Source organism: Fistularia commersonii, chromosome 7 (genome assembly GCF_037954325.1).
Source record: "Fistularia commersonii isolate RoL2024-O1a breed Wild chromosome 7, RoL_Fcom_v1.0, whole genome shotgun sequence".
NCBI lineage: Eukaryota > Metazoa > Chordata > Actinopteri > Syngnathiformes > Fistulariidae > Fistularia > Fistularia commersonii.
Genome location: NC_141290.1, coordinates 18028587 through 18047660, shown reverse-complemented (window position 1 = coordinate 18047660; position 19074 = coordinate 18028587).

Genomic DNA, 19074 nt, shown 5'->3' with positions numbered 1-19074 from the left:
AGAAAAGAAAATAAAGTCAAACCCTCTTCCCCCTGAAAGTTACACCAGACAATTTGCTCAAGGTATAATAATGGGCACTTTTATGGGCACATACTGATCGATTCTGACACAAGGAACAAGTTTGCACTGGTTAGGAACAGAGGAAACTCTACCATTCAGGATCTGCGGTTTATTGCTCCTTTTCTCCTATTTTGCATTGTCATCTCAGACTGAGGAAACACAACAAGATTTTTCATAAAGTTTTACCCACGATTCACTGTTGTGTAGAGTCAGCCCAAGTCAGTGCCATTTGGGTACAGTCGGCGTGGCTGGTCATCCTCCAATTGGTAAGCGTTTGAGGAGAACAGACCTGACCAGACTTCAGTCAAAACCAATTCTAGAGCACATCAGGTAGTGAGTCTACAGAAAAAAGATTAAACAACAGACACATGCCATTGACATCCAATAAAAGAATAGTGGCAGAGGGCGAAAACTACAAGAATTAGCAGGATTATAGAGACTACAATGGCGAGCAACAAAGGAAGGAGTGCGCCGATGAAGCCAAACTTGTATGTAACAATGGAGGGCGGGGCAACTATTATTGCACCATATTTGTTTACCCTCTGTCATTTACATGGTCACTCTTGCTAGAGTTTGATGCATTTCATTGGCTTCATTTGGGTTGAAAAAAGCTGCAGTCTGTGTATTGAAAATTTAAATGTATCTCTATGTTAATGATAATTTATCTTTTATTGATCCCCGTGAGGGAATTTGTTCTCTGCAATTAACCCGCCATGGGTGGCACTCTGTATCGCCACATAAACCTTTGGTGTATCACTACTGTGTTTTGTAAAATCTTAATATGGCATTGTTTCCTTCCTTTTAGAACAGACTATGATTATCTGTAAAAACTCTACCCTTGCATCATGTCCTTTGGAAGACTTTACAGACAGCCATGAGCACTCTGCTGTGGTCCTTTCTTCATGAAAGAATAAAACACACACAAACGAAGTTCATTGTGAACTGATTTACTGATCTTTTTTCTTCCATTATATTTACAATACACAATACAGGGAACAGAAGTAAAACATGCTGCTAAGAGAAGTTATATAGTTTTAGGGCAGGGGATTTATGACACCATTCAGGCTTCATAAAGAAAGATTATCTCATCTAAAATTAACAGCCATGTTAATCCAAGAAAGCGTGAGTCATTGGAAAGGGGTTGTAGGAGGCTAACTTAGCTACCACTATACTAAACGTTATGATCATTTTATGTCTCATTCGTGGAACCATTGTTGTCCGCATTGAAATGTGTCACCAAGACCCTGATGGACATGTGACCAGAATATTTCAGTGTACGTGCATCTGTCACATCCACCCCACATACAACCCCCCCATCAAATACACACACATACCCACACCCACACCCACACCCACACCCACACCCACACCCACACCCACACCCACACCCACACACACACACACACACACACATACACATCGGAAGGTGTAGTTGACATTGCGTGAGTCTATGTTCAAGCTGTCAACGACACAGTGGTGGCAGATACATTCCAGCCATTGTGACTGCAGACTGCAGACCTTGATGACCTTAAAAGGTGGTGAACTGGGAGTCTAGTCTGCATGGCAACACACACACATGATGACATGAAAACCATTCTTAGGCTTGTAGTTTAATAATTGCCCGTGATATTTTGCAGAGGGGCTTTTTAGCACCTGACTCAAAGAACTCGACAACAACAGAGCGTGCACTATACACTGTTTGGATATCATTTTCATTACCAAAATAATATAACAAACTGATCATTCCCAAAATGAACATGAAGGATAAGGAGGATAAAGTTCAATGCTTTTCTTTAAAATGTTTATACTTCATTCTCAGTTAAATGCTGATACGCAGCTTCCGTACTGTGTGAGACCAATCTGTTCTTTTCAGCTGACTGGCCTTTTGCTGAACCTGTGGCTAATAGTACAACCGGCCTCAGAGGCTTTCCAATTATAATCTGCCTTAGCTTTCACTGAGTTTAACACCGAAAACCGTGTCTAGCATTTGATTGTAAGGTGTCACTCGTAGAGCGATGAGAGGCAATAAAACTCAATAGTGCAGCAAGAAACAGAAAAGAAATGACTAAACTGTAAAGATATAAAAGACAGGGAGGCAAATACAGAAGCTGTTTCCTCCATGGTTACATCCATGTTGTGTCCTTCTTTCTCTGGAGATCACAGGATCTCATTTTTCAAAACAGCTCATTTGTTTTGTGGCCTCGGGTAAACAACTTCTTGTTTCCAGGCAACAAAATTATCAGCTCTCTAAGTTTTACTTTGGTCAAATATCACAGGGAGCAATTCAGACGTCAGTTGAAGGCGACAATTTCCGTAATATCCTGCACTCACAAAGTTCATAGTTCGGTTGCTGATTTTACCTTCTGCAATAACAATCTCATGACCCAGATTAGAAACACTGACATGCTGCCCTCTGTGACCAGTGACCAGTTATGCAGATTAGATATTGAGCCGTTCAGTTTCTGGGTGTCAATTTGTAACTGTTGAACATGATCATGGTGTTTCTTCATATTAGATACTGTACATCTGCCAAACCTTGCACTCACTGGAAGAAATCTTTGACCTACTTGAAAAGGAACGTTACTGACTGTTCACTTCCTCTCACAAGCCACAATGTGACCTGGAGAGGTTTTAAAGGGACTGGCCTCAGATTAAAGAGGGGAGGTCAGCGATAATTTGAGCTGAGATTGGTTAAAATATGGATAGTTAAAGATTTAAAGTGTTAATTGTCATTTGCACAGTCAGGAAAAATGCCTATGTCACAGCAGCGTAACAGTTATAATGTCAGAGAAAAAAATGTCAGAGAGAAAAAAAAGGAAATACGGTAAATATGAATATGAATATAAATATGAATATGAATATAAATAGAAAGGCAGAAGGAAGGAAATAGCAAGACAACAGACAGCGGTGACAACAACAACGACAACATCAGGGATGACAATGCGCAACATCAAGGAACAGTGAGAATGAAAAATACACAACTAGAACAACAATATAAATAGAATGACATCTAATCAACATCGACAAAAATATGGTGACAAAAATAAATAGCAATGGATAAAATAAATAACAAAAATAGGCAGGATTTGTGCGTGTCAGGGTGAGGCAGTGAATGGGGAAGGCTAGTGAGATTGTGGAAATTGTGGAAGCAGCACAGGTGCGAGGAGTGTTAGACGAGAAATAGATAAGTTTGGGTGAGATAAGACAATAAGAAATTGGCATATTAAGGAGGATTGGAGATGCAAATTGAAAAAGTGCAAATTGGCATTAAAACAGTTGAGTGCCGCTTTTAGTAGGCAAGTTCTCAGAGTGCAGGCTGGATTAAGTAAGTCAATTAACTATGAATGAGTTCTATAGTTGTGAGGTTCTAGATTTCACAATCCTGTATTTCAAGCTGGAGGTATTAGTCTGAACAATCCATTTTGGGGGGTAGGCAAAACATCCATCCATTATCTACTACTTAACCTGGAGTCTATCCCAGCTTGTAATTGGGCGAGAGGGGGGAAACGCCCTGGACTGGTGGCCATTCGATCCCAGGGCCACATATATAGAAAAAGCCATCACCTATCTGGGCACACATTTGGGCATTTTAGAGAAGCGGGGATCACAACTGCCACAACATATCACACCATATCAGAGGAGGAAACTGCATGTAGAGAGGAAACAAGTCAGCAGTGTCATTGTCCCCCTGCCAAAGTAATATGCAAGCTTCCCAAATTCTAACCAGCCGTTAAGGGAACATACTCTTGTTCAATAAAAGTTAAAATTAAACTTAACCATGGCCAAGTTTTGGATCTTGCTTGAATTTTTTTTCTTTTTTTTTGGATGGTTCAGATGCAGAGTTTTGAACAGAGTTTGGGATGCTGCCATATTTTCTCTCTTTTTCAACACTTCTGGACAACATGAGGTGGGTATAAAAGTATTTCTTGTAGAAAACAGAGACTTGGAATACAATTCAACCGCTGTTATGAAAGTCCAACTTTTTGGAGAGCGCAGGAGCAGGATTTTCAGAGCAGGATCTCCCTTAGTCGTCCCTAAGCCCGGATAAATGCAGAGGGTTGCATCAGGAAGGGCAAAAAGAAAGATGCAAATCAACCATGATAACCAGATCATACCGGATGGGTCAGGGCCTGGGTTAACAACGACCACCATTGGCACTGATGACCTACAGGGTACTAATAGAAACTGGGCTATTGTAGGTCAAAGAAGGAGAGGAGGAAGGCATGTTGGGAAGGAGAGACAGAAGTGGAAAGGCAAGAGTCTGGGACTGAGATTAGGGACTTTGAATATTGGGACTATGACAGCAAAAGGTAGAGAGTTGGTCGACATGATGCAGAGAAGGAAAGTGTGTGTGCTGTTTGTTCAGGAGACCAGGTTGAAAGATAGTAAGGCTAGAAGCTTAGGAGCAGGCTTTAAGTTGTACGATCATGGTAGTGACAAGAAGAGAAATGGAGTAGGAGTTATCTTGAAGGAGGAGTTTGTTAGGCACATTCTGGAGGTGAAAAAAATGTCAGATAGACTTATGAGTCTGAAATTGGAAATTGAATGTGTAATGCTCAATGTTGTTAATTGCTATGCCCAACAGGTGGGATGTGAGTTTGAAGAAAAGGAGAAGTTCAGGAATGAGTTAGATGAGGTGATGCAGAACATCCCCAGTGATGAGAGAGTAGTAATCGTTGCAGACTTCAATGGACATGTTGGTGAAGGCAATAGAGGGGATGAAGAAATGATGGGCAGATTTGTTATACATGATAGGAATGCAGAGGGACAGATGGTGGTAGATTTTGCAAAAAGGATGGAAATGGCTGTAGTGAACACCTTAGGGTAACTTATAAGAGCATGAGTAGGAGTACGCAGGTAGACTACATCTTGTACAGACGAGGTAACCTTAAAGAGATCAGTGACTGCAAAGTAGTTGTAGGTGAGAGCTTAGCCTGATAGCATAGAATGGTAGTTTGTAGGATAACTCTGGTGACAAGGAAGATCAAGAGGACAAACGCAGCGTGATGGGAAGAGTGATGGGAAGATGGAAAGAGTACTTTGAAGAGCTGATGGATGGGGAAAATGAAAGAGGGGCAAGGGTAGAAGAGGAGACTATTGTACACCACAAAGTAGCAGAGATTTGTAAAAGTGAAGGGAGGAAGGCATTGAAGATGATGAAGACTGGAAAGGCAGTTGGTCCTGATGATATACCGGTGGAGATGTGAAAGTGTCTAGAAGAGGCAGCGGAAGTGTTTCTGACTAGATTATTCAACAGGATCTTAGATAGTGAGAAGATGCCTGAAGGAAGGAGACAAACTGTGATGGTGCCTATTTTTAAGAATAAGGCCGATGTGCAGAATGGCGGCAACTACAGAGGTATAAAGTTGATGAGCCATACAATGAAGGAATGGGAAAGAGTAGTGGAAACTAGACTGAGAGCTGAAGTTAGTATTTGTGATCAGCAGTATGGCTTCATGCCGAGAAAGAGTACTACAGATGCAGTATTTGCTTTGAGAATGCTAATAGAGAAGTACAGAGAAGGCCAGAGAGAGCTGCATTGTGTTTTTGTAGACCTAGAAAAAGCATATGACAGGAGAGGAACTCTAGTATTGTATGAGGAAGTCTGGAGTGGCAGAGCAGTATGTTAGACTGGTGCAGGACATGTATGCTCGCAGTGAGACAGTGGTGCAATGTGTTGTGGGGTAACAGAAAAGTTCAAGGTGGAGGTGGGATTCCATCAGGGATCAGCTCTAAGCCCCTTCTGCAGTGGTGATGGACAGGCTGACAGATGAGGTCAGACAGTAATCTCCATGGACCGTGATGACAGATGACATTTGATGACATTGCAGATGACATTTTCATCTGTAGTGAGAGCAGAAAACAGGTAGAGGAAAATCCAGAGAAGTGGAGGTACAGTATGTGCTGGAAAGGAGAGGAATGAAAGTTAGTCACAGCAAGACAGAATATATGTGTGTGAATGAGAGGAACTTGGGTGGTGCGGTGAGGTTACAGGGAGTGGAGATCAAGAAGTTTGGGGATTTCAGGTACTTGGGGTCAACAGTCCAAAGTAAAGGAGTGCGGAAAAGAGGCGAACAGACGGGTTCAAGCAGGTTGGAATGGGCGGACAAAAGTGCCAGCGATATAATGTGATAGAAGACTATCAGCAAGAATGAAAGGAAAGGTGTACAAGACAGTGGTGAGACCAGCGATGATGTATGGACTAGAAACTGTTACAGTGATGAAAAGACAGGAGGCAGAACTAGAGGTTGCAGAGATGAAGATGTTGAGTTTCTCCTCGGGAGTGACCACAATGGATAGGATCAGGAATGAAACTATCAGAGGAACAGCACATGTTGGATGTTATGGAGAGAAGGTTTGAGATGCCAGACTGAGATGGTTTGCCATATACAAAGGAGGGACCGTGAATTTATTGGTAGATGGATGCTGGAATTTGAGCTGCCAGGAAGGAGGTCTCGAGGAAGACTAAAGAGAAGTTTTATGGATGTAGTGAGAGAGGATATGAAGGTAGTTGATGTGAGAGACAAGGATACAGAAAATAGGGTTAGATGGAGAAAGTTGATTTGCTGTGGCGACCCCTGAAGGGAAAGCCGAAAGAAGAATATACATATATATATATATACATACACACTCTGGCAGGCACTAGCGGATGTGCCTCTCACCCTACAGGGCCCATGTGTTTCTGGCACAAGGAGTTCCTTTGTCAGTTTGGTTAAGGTGTTGAGAAATAAAGTTTGAACTCACCTTTGTTTCTGTTATCTTTCCTTATCCTGTCTAAATGCATATATAAATATAAAGGTCATGAACTAGTGAGTGTCAGAGTCACTATGTAGGAAGAACAACAAGCCAAATGTAGTACATCAGGAGGATTGCCACCAGTGACTACTATAGATAAGTCAGCGCGTCTGTCATGGACAGACAAGCCCCTGCTTGAAGGAGTGACCGACATTGAGAAAACATAACCGGTGGCTGGAAAAGGATTGATTGACAGATAGCACATTGGTCATGTTCCGCACAAAAGCAAGCCTTGAACTCAAGATTTATGATCTTCTACACTAGACAAGACCCCAGGTGTATGTTGTCTAAAGATGCCCCTGAGACAATCCAGCACATAACAGTAAGATGCAGGCAGTGGTGGATGTAGTGATCCCAAGCGACAGCAACACCAGGTGGAACGAGAAGGTGCAGAAATACAACGGCCTCATGGAGGAGTTGGAGAAGATATGGGGCGCGAAGGCAAAAGTGGTCCCAATAGTGATCGGACCACTTGGAACAGAGCAGGGAGAATGGCTTCAGCAGATTCCAGGAAGAATGCATGAGATATCTGTCCAGGGGAGAGCAATTCTGGGAATAGCTAGGATCCTGCACAGAACCCTCAACCTCCCAGGGTTTTAATGGAGGACCCGAATTTTAAGGAGACACAATACCATTCAGATGGGGTAAGGGGGAGTTTTTTTTCGACACACACACATGCACAAACACACACATACATTCTCACTTCCAAGCCTGTGTCAGATACCGACACAGTAGGCGCCCCTTTCTTGTCATTTTTCAACGAAACCTAGAGAGGCAACTATTTTCAGCTGAAGTAACAGTGGAGGAACGCGATATCTCATTAATGCATTAGTATGTGACGCCAAGGGAACTTTCAACATTCATCAGGCTGTTGAAGCATTGGGAGTGAGAACGTGCTTTAAATACATGTAGTGGTGGTATTGAGGAAACACGCAGGAGCTGAACATGAGTTAGAACTATATTCCTAAACATCCAACAATAAAACCATCTCAGGAACAACATTGCACACTAGTGCACACCATAACCCCAAATCACAGTCCTGCTGGGTGAAAGGCACACGGCTCCGAATCAAAACACTAATGGCGGTTTGTATTATCGTTTGGTGACTATGAATTTCGAAAGTGCCTTTTGTAACATTTAAATGCAAATGATTGATATTTGTCAGGCATATATAGGTGTCTTGGGGGAGAGGGAGCTATAATGACTTTTGATTTCACTTTTTACAACTGCTTGTCCCTGTCACATGATCATCTTAAGTCATAAAACAATATAATATAGAGCTTGATAATGAACAAGGCCATTGTTTACACCATCTGGCAAGCAAGCAGGAATACTCATATTTGAAATGTGAGCAGAGGCCATTTGTTGTTTATTGGGGAATGTAAAGTAGAAATAAAAAAATCCGACCTGGTAATGGTGTCTGACGAGGGTCAGAAAAAGCAGCAGAATCAACTTCACGGTTAAAATTTCAATTACTTTCTGAAAATTTCTCTGTTACATCTTTCGGCAGGCCTCTTCAATGAAAACAATTTAGCTCATGCAGACATACACACAGTGTGTGATTGAGGCTGTGTAACCACTTTTTTTGGACTGGAACATTTTACACCAGACTCAGCTATCAGACGCCAGTTTGATAGCTTTATTTTACCTGAAATTGAAGGCCAAACACCGGGCTGAGTCGACAGTGGCATTACCAGCTGATTTGTACTCCGACACAAACAGATTTGTCTGTCCTTGAGCTCAGTAAGAACACATTTCTTTACTCAAATGAGGGATTAAGTACTTTAATGTAGCCTCTTCACATGTACACTGCCCCCCTAACCTTATTTAGGAAGCAGCAACGGAGAGAATTCAGGATTATAAAACAGTTGTATGCAATTACTGTGTTATGACTAACAGCGTCACATGTCCATAATAAACCAAGAGGGGTTGGTTCCACTGACCGTGTCAAACCAATGAAACATGATTAACACAAAGATGAAAACGTGTGGTGAGATAATAATGATGACAATGATGACGTTGATGGAAATCACAAACTTCATAGGAAGACAAGGAAGACCAAAAGGTTCTATTTTCTTATGCATGTGGAAAGGCTTTGTGTGTGTGTGTTAATATGGTTCAGCAAATATTGGCTCAGCAAATGATAATATTTCTGGAATAATTGGGGTGTAAATGGTGGCATGATCTCTTTTAGCCCAAAGCCATTTTGGAGGTTGTCACTAGTATGAATGTATCAGCTCTTCAGCTTGTGACGTTTGCGGGAAACTGATGAGTTGGATTTTATTACCTGGTAATCTTAATGACTGACCTTGGTTCTTGAAGGCATCACAGTTAGTGCGGTAAATACCAGTGCTGGCAAACTAATGCTCAGCATTTGCTGGTCTAAGTTTGCTTGAGTTTGAGCAATACCTGCTTGACTTAGGCTGTTCAATTATTCATTAGTTCCGCATAATATAATGAAATACAGAAATTATAAAAATAAATTGAGTGCCTAAGGTTTATCCAGCTCTCTTTCTCCTCATCTGTGGTGACAATTATTTGTACAGGCTACAATTAATCTTATTTTAGATTTCCCATGTTGATGACTTCAATGGAACCTTACACAAGGAGGCAGCACATATATATCAATGCAAAAATCCTTCCACTGTAATGTATGATAAACAGTCCTGTAATTTTGGACCTTGAAGTAATAAAAAAAAAAATCACAATTTGATGTTTGTGCTTAAAACATCAAACACTGCATCTTTAATCCTGAGTCATCCTCCACCACGCAAGTAAGTCAGAGTTTCATGAAGATTTCACAGAAATTTAAAACAACGTATTATCATTATTATTATAAGACATTATTAATATCAGGCGCCCAACGCACATTTGTAGTCAGGGTTAATGTTAGTCCTTCCAAATACAGCACCATTCTTCTTCTGATTTATACATTTGAAAAATAAATCTCCAGTGCATTACCCCATCATCGGGGTCAGATAGTTCACACTGTCAACTAATAACCAAACGGCGGCGGCTCAATTTATGACACAGCCGGTGTGAATCAATGCTGCGTTTGCAAAGCACATGCTGCGTTTGTCATCACGGCATTCCACTGAAGATTTGCAGTGGGAAGCAGAAGGATCAGGAGACCTTGTGCCCGCAGCTGAAATGCCCGATTATTTACACCGGGGTCTGATTAATACAACCCTGGAGAAGCCTGGAAGGGCAGAGATCCCAGAGTTTCTAATAATAGAAACTCAACCAATCACAGGTTCTAAAGATAAAGACAGTCAAAGAGTTGATTGGACAGCTGAGCACTGATTAACTGAGAGGAAGTCAAATACACTGCGGCACAACTAGGAAGGTTATCAAAATAAAACTGGACATATAAACAAAGAAGAAACTCCAACTATATATATACATGTTAGTGTGTGTGTGTGTGTGTGTGTGTGTGTGTGTGTGTGTGTGTGTGTGTGAGAGTGTATCATTACTGAGACAAAAAAATCCTTCAGTTGTTTTTTTTTTCTCCATAAATTTGCTTAGTTGGTCATGTTTACCAACTACAGCAATGTGGAAGTGGTTCATCTGGATAAGTTCTAAATCTCGAGTAAGTCACAAAAATTACCAAAGAACAGTGGGAAAACATCAATGTAGCCACAATGCCTACAGCTGATGCTTAGCATCGAGTCTCATATTTTGTCTACCTTATTGCTGTCTTTTTTGTGAATTTATACAAGAGCAACGGCTGTTTAATTTCCATTTACAGGAAAGCTATCAGAGTTTTGCCCTTATTTACAAAAAAATTCTTTTTGTTTTTATTCATAACAGTATTTGTTAGTTTGTAATTGAGACACCAGCTTATTACAAGAAATTATTTTATATGACAATGATTTTTTTTGTTCTTTCATTAGCAGCATTTGTTTGTTTAATACTATCAAATTACCATCTCATTGAATTATATTCTTTACTGCCCTGATCACCGTTCTTTTAAATGATCATATGTAATGCTTTTTAGAGGTGAATGGAGCCAATTAAAACCATATTTTTCTTTTTTTTTTCAGATTAAAGGACCTGACAGCAGTGAGAGCTGGCTGCCTTTTCCTGATTCAAAATCATTAGGAAAGACCCCTCGAGGCGCAGTTGTAATTCTAAATCATAGAAGAACCAGCAGCAGATTAACCTTTCATTCACCACCTGATGGGGGTCCCAAACCTAATGACCCTCCGCTTTATGAAAGGAATTAACTCCAGCAGTTTGGAATTTCTGGTGGCTGTAGAATTCAGTTGAAAACCATCACAAAAGTACAAACAAATCCCTTTATTTACATGTTCCAGCTCCACCATGGAGGATTATAGCAGCTAGTTAAAATCTCTCTTTCAAGGATTTTCCCATTGTCAGCCACCCAGTGGCTGGATTTGGTAAGTGGAACTTCCACTTTCTTCCTTATTAAATTAAAGTATATAACTTTAGATACATTCCTGAGGCTATTTGGCCATACATGACTGAATGAAACAATTGTTCTAAATTATTTATTCATTTTAAGTTTCTGGGTAACAGGGAAATATCCGGGAACTTCGCCAATGTGATCTTACAGTCCAGTGACAAAATTACATAAAATGAACTAAACTGCAGGAAACGGAGACTAACGATAATCATATTGAATGAAAAATGGACACACTTTTTAATTGTTTACATTTTTATTGTTAAATGGGGTATATGAATAATTCAACTGCATATTTTCAATTAACAATAATAACGACTAGGACATGGTCTTTGGGGTTTTGCATCCTGATTAATATTCTATTTATGTTATCATTTTATTTTTATATCAATACAGGAGTCCTACTCACCAGAGCAGAGCAGACCTTTACTGTCACATCAAACTGTCAGGTGGATTGATTCTGCTTGGAACCCAGAGATGAGCCACCGTTTCCTGAGCCAAACAACAACCCTGATGCTGGATGCGTCACTCCTGACCTCATCAGCTCAGAGGGTGAAACTGACCACAGAATATTTCTATCATTTTCATCTTACTCTGCTATTCACTATCCATATGACTTATTCGATAGACTGTAAAACAATTTTTTAAGCCTTGATTTACAGATAGATTCAATGGTACAACACTTTAGATTTGTTGTGAATGTCTGGTATGTATATGTATACAAAGTGATGAGTGTCGATTAAATAGAATCTACAATAAAAAATTGTAATATAAAGGGTTCAAGTGATCAGCCGTGCTTAGTGTGTTTTTTTTTTTTTTTTTTATTTGCAAGTGAGTTAATGTGATGCTTATGATGTTATTTGCTGAACAAGTAGTCTGGTTTTTACAGTTACAGATATAATAATAATAATAACGATTTTCTCCTTCATTAACCATCCCAAACATGGATGAACCATGAGCAGTAGTATGCCGTCCACTAGCAGCAGGCGAGCAGTGAGGGGTTCAGTGTCTTGCTCAACAACACTTCGACACACTAAATATATAAATCTATATATATACACATACATATATATATCTATAGTGTGTCGAAGTATATAGTGGCAGGCCGTGCATTTCACACCTGTGCTCCATTTATCCATCTACCCCTCAATAACTGTTTTATAACTTTAAAAAAATATCTTATTACGCAGAAATGCAGTATAAAGAGCCGTTACATTGCACAGATAACTCATGTGGCCTCAATTAATGCTGTTGCTGAAGAAACAAACCCAGAGTACACAATTCTCCTTCTACTGCAGCTACAACAGCAAGACACATAAACAAGCAACAACAACACCCTCATGAAACTGCAATATTATATTGGTAAATAGAAACAATTTACTTACCAAAACTTTGGAATTTTTATTTGTACACAAAATCCATCCTCCTTTCTTTCTTCAAAAAGAGTTCAATTACTCCATAAAGATTATCCATACGCTTCAACTCCATCAAGAAGTCCTTTTCTGTCAATATCAAAGCTAATGCTGAAAGTCAAGCCTGCCCTGTCATATTTCTGGCATAAGTTTTAATTCACTTTAGGGGTGAAAATGTTCGCTCGACAGCAGCGGTGGAAACGGGGATGGTCAGTGCCAAACACACAAATGTGCACCGCTGCCCGATGCTCTCACTCAGATTTTTCTGCTGAAGAAAGTGAAGGAGATCAGTGGGAGATTTTCCTGCTAAATCATCCATGGTATATATTAGTCAGTTCTGTTCAAAACCCGAGACAGATTGAAAAGTGTTCTGTGGCTGTGTTAAGTTAGTGAGGGCTGCAAGTGGGAAATTTTTCTTGTATTCCCGAAACCTCGGGGGGTAGAGGAGGGTGACAAACATCAGTTTTGCATGGTCTTGAAATCTGGTCTGTGTCCTGCAGATAATATTGATTCCTGCCATGGTGTTGGTGGTAGTGTGCGCGAGGATCTTGCACTTGACCTCTTCGTGCGCTCAGAGCGCCTGCGATGCATTCAGAGGCTTCATGGAGCTCCTCGTATCGGCTTCTCGCTCACTCAATGGTTTTCACAAAACCTCTTTACTCTCATCAGACAAAACTGTACATCCACTTTTTTGTCTCCTGAAAAGAGCACGTCTGAATACTCAAAATGCCATTAAATATGCAAAGCAAAAAACAAAACTCAAAATCATCCAAACTTGCTTTAAATTCATCAGCACAGCGCGCTGAGTCCTCATCACACTCGTCATGATGTTCTAGAATATGATGACATAGTTCCTTTAGTGCATCTCTCTTCTCAAATGCAGTTTTGACCGCTCTGGATGTGTACTGCCCCCGTGAAGATGCCAAACAAAGGGAGACACTGCTGGCAGATTTTGTCCAGTAGTGAAATGGTGAAGGTAAAGCCAAAGGTGCTCTCTCCTTCTGTTTAGCTGGCACTCCATTTAATCCAGAAGACGTGACAGCTGTGCCGTCGAAACACTGCGCCCCAACTTTACCCGGACATTAATTTTCCATAGAAAATTAATAAGACCTGCAATGTCATCAGCTCGTTTCCCACTGGTAACGTCTTCGAATCTGATAAATCAATCCTTGACACCTGTGCCTGTTACATAACGCAGGACCAGTGCGAGCTGCTCTGCGTTACTTTTGTCTGTCGTCTCATCCACCATGACAGAGACAAAATGTGCTTTTTAACTTCGCTTCCTATCTTTTCTCCCATCACTTCAGCAATAGCAGCAATCAGGTTGTTTTACTTTTTGCCCGCTGTCCCACTAAACAATTTAGTAGTGGACTGGTGTTAATCTAAATCCGTATTGCTCCCAGAAAAGAGGGAAAGAAGCTCCATATAGTGTCCTCTGTTTTGGGATCCAGTACTTTCATTATGTCTACGAAATGAAAGTTCCTGCTTGCCCAAAAAAATGGCACAGGCAATCAGTCATTTTAAGATTTCCCTATTTTTCTTTACCTTTTCATTGTGGAGCCCTGTTTCCCTGTGCACTTGTTCACTCAGCTGTAGATCCACTCTGGTTTCCCCAAAACTTTTGGACCGCACCATTGTTATTAAATGTCTGGTAGTGCTCTGGTGTCTCACTGCTGCATTGGTTTACTGCAGCGGACTGAAAGTGATGGACAAATCCTTTTCCTTGCAGTAACAGTCCGGCTAGCTTCGGAAATGAATCTGATTCCCGTGAATCTGATTCTGCAAGCCTCCAGGCAGATTTCATTGACTATGACCCTGCCTGTCAACAAATAATGGCTGAAATGTGATTGGTAAATGCTTTAATGTGAAAATATATGTCAGAAAGCAGCACACCCAGGGGAAAAGGCTATGAAAGGAAGTGGACAGGTGTTCATGGACAAAATATAATTAAAATCAGACTGTGAGTCAGATATTTTTCAGGCCATCAGAGAAGGCTTGCGGGTCCTGACAGCCAACCTCTGTATGTATATGTATATGTATATGTATATGTATATGTATATGTATATGTATATGTATATGTATATGTATATGTATATGTATATGTATATGTATATGTATATGTAAAGCATCCTTTCAAATAACATACACACACACAAACATACAAAGGCGGGTAAATAAACATTTGAGAATGTTTTCAAGCAAGATTAAATGTACATATGTTGGATAGCCGTCTATTCATCAGCAGGATAAACAGCATGGATACATTCGGCTCCACCCCTACTGGATTGTTATGAAAAGTAAAGTTTGGATTTACAGGATGCCACAAAAAAGTAGAACAATAAAAGTGTCAACAATGTAGATGCATTGCATTTCTCTGTGTAAATGTGTGTGGGTATCACTTGACTAAAAAGTTTCTAATCATCATACAGATCATTAAAAATGTTTAAAAAAACCTAAAGCCCATATGACTGCCTAGCTGACTTATATTCATATGACTTTCAATATTAATCATTAATCTTAGTCTTTAGAATCTGTATTCAAAATCTATATTTTGTGAAAATTACAGAGATAGTTGGCTCATGGGAATGATAAAATTTCTTTAATTTTGAGATTCCTACTATTTTGTTCTTGTGGATTAACAAAATGACAAAACTAAAAATTCCAACACTCAAACTGAACACAAATATAAACTCAGCTGAAGACACAAAAAAATCAACTTACAGACGGGTGAAAGGCGCCAGGCAGTCTATAATGGCAAAAAAAAAAAATCTTACCAAAAACGGGAAGTGATTAGATATTTTTAAAATCAGTGACACATGTCTCATATATTTTCCTTGTACTACTTTTAAAACCACTATGTTAAATCCAGACAGAGCACAGGAAATTTGAATGTCATATGAGGGATGAAGCAGCAAAGTACCGAGAAGTGTCCGATTCCACGCCTCACTCCTTTTCCCATTTTCACACATAATTCTTGCATCTTCACTCGCCTAGCACCAGGAAGCAGCGGGCCCAGAGAATCGGACCTCTGGTACCCACAAGTTGCAGAAATCACTCAGCGACTGGACCCTCTGCTGCACCAGCAGAGATCATCCTCTCTCTGGAACGCTCCCTGTGAGCAGTATGTGGGGTAGAAAAGTTTTACTCTCCCGTCAGTGAGTTAGCAAAGCAAAAAGCGAAACCTCCAGAAATGTTTGCTGACAGCTGAGGTTTAAATGACACAGGCAAAAAAAAATGCTAATCAGCCCCATCACATTTTATAGAAAAGTGGAAAATTCTGAAACATATGTCACGTAAACATATTTCTTGAAATATAAACATTTCTGGAAGATTCTGAAATGTGTAAATTCCTCTGTTCCCTCCCTGCTGGGAAGAAAATACAATTGGATATTAAATCATGTGTCTTAATTTCAGAGGAGTCAAGACTAAGGGGTTACATCCACAAATGGCTCTGCAGGGAAGTCACGTTTTATCAGCTCTCCCGCTCTGTGTGTGTGTGTGTGTGTGTGTGTGTGTGTGTGTGTGTGTGTATGTGTGTGTGTGTATGTGTGTGTGTGTATGTGTGTGTGTATGTGTGTGTGTGGCCAATTCTATGCCACTGGTTTGAATGAGCTGCTGAGTTTGCAAATTTAGAAAACTCAGTTCAGTTTGTTTTGATACAGAGAAAGAAGAATCAAAAATAAGTAAATAAAAGAAATAAAAATACACATGTCACAAGGAAACACCTGAGAGGATTTATCCAGCTCACTGGTCAAAATGTTTCGGTGAGACAGAAAATGAGCTGGAATGTTATATAAGGTCTTCACGTCTCGTATTTTTGGACTAGACCACAAGGACTATGAAAATGAGCTTATATGAAACCATATTCCCCGAAACCAAAGAATAAAACAGTCTGAAAAAAATTCCTCCTAAACTCAAGTAAACCCACGTCCTGCTGGCCTCAGGTGAGAATACAGAGGAAGGTCCTACAATCACATGGAGTTTAATCCCACAATTCAAAAGCCATCTATTATGAGAGCAATTCTCAGCCAAAAGTAGTGAATGCCGTTGTTGATTTCAGCTTTACTTTGTTTATTGCCCCAAGTAAACCATAGCTAACTTATAAATGATTTATTCGGGGAAGAGGGGGGAAATAGTATCAGTCCCTACATTCTTCCATCCCTACTGAAGGCTTCTTTAGTTCAAAGAAGCCTCTTGGATGAGAGGTGAAATGTCTTCAAGGGAAGAAAATCAAGTCCAGTAACCACGGAAAGAAGATTTTGACAAGAATTTATCAATGATAGTGGTGTTGTTCCTGCAAGCAGAGTAGGGAGTTCTGTAACATGTGTGTTCTCTGCTTAATGTTCAACATTTTTATTGAAGTGACTAGAAATAGATAAAATCAAACAATGCAATCAGCTCATAGTGGCAGCAAACAAGGAACTTGATTGGGATCATTTTTCAAGGAAGATCAAATTGTTGATCTGATGGATTAAATAGGTGGGCAGAACACATATCAAATGATCCCGATGGTTGGATTTGATGTGTCATTACATAATGTGTCATTATCTGATAATAACACATCTCTAGCGGGAGCTGAATGCGCCAGCAAAGATATCCGAGGAAGGGGTTAGTTGTTTTAAAGGAGGAAGAGGAAGGGATGGCCTGTGATTAAGTCCATTTGATCACTATTATCTCTGCTGCAGTTCCACCACTGGCTTCAATTCCCTTCTCATTCGCATCCATGATAGTCTTGATGGTCTCAAACAAATTTCTTCATGGCAGGACAATTCTAATTTTAAGCTGTATGCTCCATCTCTGAATCATCCTGACAGTAATCAAAGCTGTGGTTACTTGAATACACAAATCTAATAATTAAGTTGATACAGGTCCCATGTTAACATGTCACATGTGCCACTGTTTACACAGAAACACAATAAAATGGCTCTTCTTTATTTTATTAATAGGTTCTATTAAATCAGTCAGTGTGCAGGTAAGTTTCCAATGACTTGTTCAGAGTGTTTCTGTTTTCAAGTGTCAACACAGTATTTTTGCATTCTTTGGAATCATTGGATAACATCCAAACAAACCAGATCTTAGATGCTCAGAGCCATGTTATTGTGTTTCTGTGTAAACAGTGACACATGTGTCATGTTAACATGGGACCTGTATCCACTTAATTATTAGATTTGTGTATTCAAGTAACCATGGCTTTGATTATTGTCAGGATGATTCAGAGATGGAGCATACAGCTTAAAATTAGAATTTTCCTGCCATGAAGAAATTTATTTGATTGGCAGAGACCTCATTGAAATGTTGTATTAATCAAATTAATAACCCCACCCCCCCACCCCCCCCAAAAAATAGTATCAAGGTAAGACTTTCTTCCTCAGCCACAAACATCAGAAACATCAATCCCACAGAAAAAAAGAACACACACACACACACCTCCTCTAGAGTACAGAGTATTTTAAAACACAAATACCACAGAGTGTTTAATATGTTTTTAAATGTTTCCATTTTTACTCTTTATGGAGGCCAGGTCAGGTATGATATGATCATACCTGATATGATCTCCTGCTTGTTAAACAGACTGCATTGAATCTGTTTGCATTTTGTAGTTTGTTTCATGCATGGATAAATATATCGTGTATGTACCAGCACTCGAGATAAGACTTATGGCACAGTCCCCCAAAGAAAGCAATATGCTTGTGCTGCTGCTAATTTAGTATCCATCATCATTGGATTTTGCAGTTTGATCTTCAAAGTGTTTGTCATGTGTTGAGTCGGGAAAAATGCTTCCCTATATAATGTAAATCTTACTTTGCCATCCGCAGTGTAGCAGGGCAGGAAAATACAAACAGTGCAGGGAATGTAAACATACAAAGAAATGTTAACAGTACTGGCAAGATGTACAAATTAGGGCTCAGTGCAGCTGTGAGTGTGCAACTTATAAAGTGTATGTGCATGTACTCTGCAGATAGTTTAACCCTTGTGTGATGTTCGGGTCTGGGGGACCCGTTTTCACTTTTGTGTGTGTGTGTGTGTGTGTGTGTGTGTGTGTGTGTGTGTGTGTGTGTGTGTGTGTGTGTGTGTGTGTGTGTGTGCCCAAAGACCTGAACACTACACAAGGGTTAAAGTCGCAGACTGCATTTACATTAACTTATCATATTAAGGCGGGGCAAAAAACTATCGTCCTGTGGGCCACAATTGGCCGGCGGGCTGCGAGTTTGGGACCCCTGGTTTAAATAGACAGTTAAGTGACATGAAGTTGAGTGCAGCAATGTCTGCGCTGGATGTAAAGTGCAGAATTGCAGAATTGCCCCAAGATAATACATTGTTGTGTTCTCCTGTCAGTTGTTCAGGAGTCTGGTGGCAGTTGGGTAGAAAAGTTCTTTAATCGAG